The sequence below is a fragment of the Cryptomeria japonica genome, chromosome 11, assembly GCF_030272615.1.
Source record: "Cryptomeria japonica chromosome 11, Sugi_1.0, whole genome shotgun sequence".
NCBI lineage: Eukaryota > Viridiplantae > Streptophyta > Pinopsida > Cupressales > Cupressaceae > Cryptomeria > Cryptomeria japonica.
Window position 1 is genome coordinate 662,282,313 of NC_081415.1, and position 6,323 is coordinate 662,288,635.

Genomic DNA, 6,323 nt, shown 5'->3' on the forward strand with positions numbered 1-6,323 from the left:
TTTAAGAATGCCGAGGTGAGATATTTTGCTCTCGAGAAACAAGATTTTGCTTTGGTAAGAGCAGTCAAGAAATTTAGACACTATATCTTGAGGAGCAAGATATACGCAATTATGTCGGATCAAGCAGTTAAGTCACTACTTATGCAATCAGAGCTGGGAGAACGCCGAGGGAAATGGATGGCTATTTTGCAAGAGTTTGATATAGAAATGCATGCAATGAGGTTAGTTAGAGGCCAAGGTCTGTCTCAAGCTATGGTGACTGATATCCCTCAAATCTAGTGCCAACAATATATGTTGCAGTCATTCACTCAGGACCCATGGTACACTGATTTGGTTTTTATCTTACTGAATAACAAGTGTCCCGAGGGGTTGACATCCACACAAAGACGAGCTTTAAGGCTCAAAAGTGCCAATTATATGATCAAAAATTTGACACTTTATAGGAAGAACTACAAAGGTATTTACCTTCTGTATTTTGATCATCAGGAAGCCTGTAAAATGATCAAGGAATTCCATGGGAAATATAGTACAAGTCATGGGTCAGCAGATGCTACTGCACATCAAATTTTGAAGGTTGGATAATACTAGCCTAGTATTTTTAAAGATACTCATGAACATGTTTGTCATTGCCATACATGCCAAACTGCAGCTTCCAGAGAAAGGAATCCCACCATGCCTCTTCAACCAGTGCTTGAGGTAAGACCATTTGCCCAATGGGCATTGGATTTCGTAGGTGTCATTAATCCTAATTCATTTGTAGGACACAAGTTCATTCTCATAGCAACGAATAATTGCACCCGATGGACGAAGGCCATAGCATGTAGGAATGCTACTGTATAGGTTATTCTGAAATTCATTGATGAATACATCATCACCAAGTTTGGTTTGACATTCGCTCTGGTATGTGACAACAACCCTTCTTTTACTTCAAAACAATTAATGTAATGGTCGTATGAGTACAAGGTAGTTATGAAATTCTCATCTAATTATTACCTGCAAGGGAATGGAGTAGCTGAATCCATGAATTAAAATATTTGAGGTGTTATTAAGAAGCTACTTGAGAGTAACCCTAGAGATTGGCACAATCAATTGAGGTATGCCTTATGGACTGACCGCACCAGCGTTAAACCCACCCTAGGAACTTCTTCGTACTACCTTATCTATGGCCAAAATCCTGTTTTTCTGATCAATTTACAGATACCTGTCCTCCAGCTAATGAAAGATATTGAAATTGAGGACCATGTAGAGGTTCATCTCCTGAATCAATTAAAACTGGATGAGAAAAGGATAAATACCCTGCAACACTTCGCTAAGCATCAAGCAGTTGTTAAGCGATGGTTTGATAAAAGAGCCAAGGTGAAAGCTTTTCGGATCTCTAACTTAGTTTTGTTATGGGACAAGGCTAAAGAAAAGAAGGGTGATCACCATAAGTTTGAGAAGTTTTGGTTAGGTCCTTATCAGATTGCTGAAATTTTAGGAGAGAACACTTTTAGGTTGAGCTCTTTGACAGGAGAACTTGTATAGTTGCCTGTCAATGGTTAGTTCCTCATGCATTATTTTCAGCAAGTCTCAGAGGAGCTTGATCTTTTGTACTATAGTAGTTTAATTGTTTTATTTTCTTTGTTGCGTGTTTCCGCTTTTTGCTGCATGCTTGTTTTCTTTGGTTTGTTAGTTTTTGTCTGTTTGTTTCATTTTTCTTTGTTGGGATACATGTTTCTTCTCAAGGACTCTAAAGGATAGGTGTTCTTTGCATAACAGGTTGCCAAATTTGAGAGACTTCGACTCTTTGCTCTTTGTAGCTTCATTATTATTTGGTTAATCATGAAATATTTGTCTACACTCGTCCAAGGTGATATATAATGGTTTAAATATGATTTGAGTTGACTCTCAATTGGACAAGGTGAACCTGATTACTTAGCACTACCATCACAATAAGTTGCATTAGAAAATTTTGTAAGGTATCAGATGAACTTGTTTCCAAGAGAAAAATTAGAAGTCAAGATGTTTCACGTCGTCCACTGTGGCTCCCAACCCAGTAATTGGACTTTAATGTTTGAAAGTTGCTTGAAGGTTACAAAGAAATAATCCGTCTGTATTCTATGAGAAAAATGATCCACCAAGAGATGGAGAAAAGGAATGATTCGCTTTAAGCAACTAAACTTGGGTTTTTCAGGTAATCTCCACCGGGGCTATGGAGGCCTGGCTGGCAGTGGAGCATTGCTTGACGGGGGCCAGAGGCATCTCTTTCAGGGCTATGGATGCTTGGTTGGCAGCAAAGCTATGCCCAAGATGACCTTGCACGAAACATATTGATTGACTTCATCTTTGTAGCTTGGGCGCAATTTCCTTTGTTTATCTTTATTATTCAGAATGATGGAGTAATAAATCATGAGCACACTCAAGAGTTAATCTTGTTCAGTTTCTAAACTCAGTTGTTTGTTCATTAGTTCACTCATCTTTTCACTCTTATACATTTGTTTTGAATGATAGTAGCCTTAGGCATCAGGTTATATCAGAGATTCTGAAGTTCTAAAATGCCTAGAGTCATTTTTCCCATATAGTCGCCATTTGTTATGCCCTGCATACCTACCCCCATTAGTTTCCTTGTCTTGAGAATATGGGTCCCCTTTCTTTTTGTTTTGTAGTTTTGTTTTGCTTAGTTTTTGCCTTAACACCTGGAACCCTAGAACCCCGGAGTCCCGAGGTGTTCTTTGCCTGGTTTAAAGTCCTACCCCGGAACCTCGGAAACTTGGAGTTCTGAGGTAGGCTTTTGTTTCTCGTATTGGTCAAGACCTCGAAACCCCGGAGTCTTGAAGTCGTGCCTTGTCTTGTTTGTTGTTGAAGCCTCAAAATCCCCGAGTCCCAGAATTCTGAGTTCTTCATGTTTTGTCGTTAGTCACTTCGGAACCCCGGATGCCCGGAGTCCCGAAGTTGTGTTGTGTTCTTTTACTTTGGAACCTTGGAGTCCCGAATTTGTCTTGTCTCTTCACCTCGGAACCCCAGAGTCTCGAGGTGAGTTTTTGTCTTTTTTGTGTTGTGACCTCAAAAGTCCAGAATCCTAGAGTTTTGAGGTGTGTTGTTGGTTTTCTTGTTGTCATCTCAAAGAACTCCAGAGTCCCGAAGTTCTGTTGTGTTTTTTTATTTCGAAACCCCGAAACCTCAGAGTCCCGAAGTTGTCTTGTCTTTGCACCTCGGAACCCTTGAGTCCTAAGGTGAGTTTTTGTGTTGTGACCTCGGAAGTCCCGAACCTCGAAGTTCTGAGGTGTGTTGTTGGTTTTCTTATTGTCATCTCAAAAACTCGGAACCCCGAACTCCCGAGGTTGTGTTTAAGGAGACTGCATGGACGAAGTATCGGGGGGTATAAATAGGAGAAATGAACTTTTTAAAGCTCATTTGTGCATTCAAGTTTTCTAGTCTTCCAGCTATGATCTTTGGATTTCGCTCCTTCGTGTTGTCGAGTTCTTCATGGGTTTTTTTCCACCAGGTTGTTTTTTTTTTAGATTTTCTATTTTTTGGGCTTAGATTTTCTTTTTTTCTTTTTCTCATTTTTTCATGTTTTGATCTTCCCACGTGCCCTAGGTTTTCAAAACCCCAGAACCTCGGAGTTCCGGGCTCGCTAGTTACCCACCTCGGAACCCCGGAGTCCCGAGGTTGATCTTTTTGGGTCGTGCTTTTACCCCAAAACTATGGATCCCCGGTGTTTCGGACCACCTTTTAACCCATGAGTGAAATACCCCTAGCCTCGGAACCCCAGAGTTCTGAAGTTCTTTCCTTTTAGGCCACTATTTTGACCTCGAAACCCCGGAGTTCTAAAACATCTTTTTTTTGGCACTAAATAAACTACCCTGGGACCTCGGAACCCCGAAGTCCCGAGTCGGCTTGTTTTATCTACCTCGGAACCCTGGAATCCCAGAGTTCTAAAGTTTCTTGATCCTTTACGACCATGCTATTTTCAACCCGGAACCTTGGAGTTCTAGACCATCTTTTGGGTCATCATTTAAACCACCCCAGGACTTCAAAACCCCAAAGTCTCGAATGATCCATGTTAACTGGTCAACCTCAGAACCCCAAAGTTTCGGCCTTTATTGTTCCATGTTTGTCTACCTCAGAACCTTGGGACCCCGAAGTTCCGAAGTCAGTTGTTATAGAAGGAGTTACCCACCCCGGAACTTCGGAGTCTCGAAGTGGGTGATATTATTGATATATTTTTTATGCGATAGGCTAATTTGTGGTTCTTTCTTGCAAATCAAAGCAATTAGATGGACCCAACCTCCAGTAAGAGAGGCAAGGAACTGGACAAACTCCCTGCAACCATGAAGTACCACTACCAAGGGCAGGTTTACATTTCCAAAATGGATGATCAAATTAGATGGGTAACTGACATAGAAGTGGGAAATGTGGAGTTGGAGGATATTAGAACTCAATTGGATAAACCAGGGCTAGAGGCTCCTTATAGGAGAATAAAGAGGTCATGGCTGGTAGAAGCAACTGTTTTCCCCCAATCTATTCCAGCCCCGAAGTTCATAATGACCATAGACCATTTTTACAATGTGGACACAAGAAAATGCACCGATGCCCATGGAAGGACAACGATTGATCTATCTACTGATATGTTAGGATTTGTGTTTGGTATCCCTATAAGGGATGAAGTGCTTCTGACCACAGAGGAAGAAGCCGACGAAGTATGGGATAGGGATATTGCTTCGAGCAAAAGGCATATGAATGAGAATGTTCAGAGGAAGAGAGGAAGATAGGGATAAAGGCCACATATATTCCAAGGGCTGATTTCAGGGAGCCTCAACGAGATCTAATTATCATGTTGAGCAAGGCCTTTGGCAAACCTGATCGCTGACACTTCCATCCTTGGATGTTTCATTTAATGACTACTATTCTGATAGGGAAAAAATATTTTGATTGGGCTCAAATCCTATTAGATAATATACATGAGTAGTTGATTAATGTACACAAAACCAATAAATTCTTCTTTACCTCATATATTATTTTGGTAGCTGCCCGAGCAAGTAAATTTCCAGGGCTACAAACATAGGGCCAACTTGGTGATCAAGAAGGACAAAAGAAGGTGTGGGAGTATTACACTCAACTCCCTCTGTGCAATGCAAAGACACATTTCAAAAGATTAAATGATGTCTTTCTTTTCCCTGTTATAATCAAACTCACAAGTGATATCGGCTACATGATAAGCCCAAAAGAAATGGCCATAATTAGGGAATGGGCATGTTGGTTCATTCAGAACCAACGTTCGACATAGATCGCGGTCAGTGGATTCACAAGGAACCCTATGTTGTTACCCAGATACTGCAATGACCGAATAATACTCCTGGAATATGTCAGGGAGATGTTGGGGTTACAATCATTGTTGTATTCAAAACATAAGGCATGTGTGGATTTTTAGTTTCTATTGGTTACTTTTCCTGTTCCAAGATTCAGGTGGCCAAGATGGCGGAGCAGGAACTTCAATATTTAAACTTAAAAAGAATTCAATTATGCTCGTTGTTGGTGTAAATAATTATTCATCTTGGATATTATTACACTTACTTAAGTTTACTTAGGATAATGCATTTTCATAGTAGTTTGGGTATGAGACACTTGGGTGTTTGTGCCACATTGGGATAGTGTGTGTAGGAGAAATTCCACCTTTTATGGTGTTGATCTTGTTGTTACACTCCACTCTTGTTGTTACACTCCACATTCAGTGGGTGATCCACCTCATGTGGACTATTATATTATTTCTCCTACCTACCTACCCTTGTTTCTTATTGAGCCACATGTCATGCTTGTGTGCTCACATATCCCTAGCCTTGCCTATATAAGCAGGCTCATCTACATTGTATGTAACAATTGAACAATTATTGAATCATTATTATTGATCATTTTCTATTGATGAGAATACAGTTTATTCTTGTCCCATATTATGTCTCTATTTTGTACATTTCATTGAGCTCTTGATCTTGGCAAAATCTCACACTCGTGAGTACTATGACCCATATGGTAAACTGAAGCAAATAATGCCAAAGGCATATGTGGGGCAAAGGCCAAAGTTGGAGGATTTTTGGGCTAACCTTCAAGATAGTTTTGAAATCAGAGAGAAAAATTATTCTAGACTCTCAGTGCCACAGATAAGAAATTTTGAAGTAGAAACTAATCTCCCTAAACAATTGAGGGACGATGGCGAATTACTAGACCCAACATATAAAGAGTAGGAAATTGATAAGAAGCCTCTCCCTTCAATAAGATGGTTAGGACAAGAGGAGGTAGACATAGATTTTGTAACTCAAAATATTATAGAAAGGACTGGATAGTGG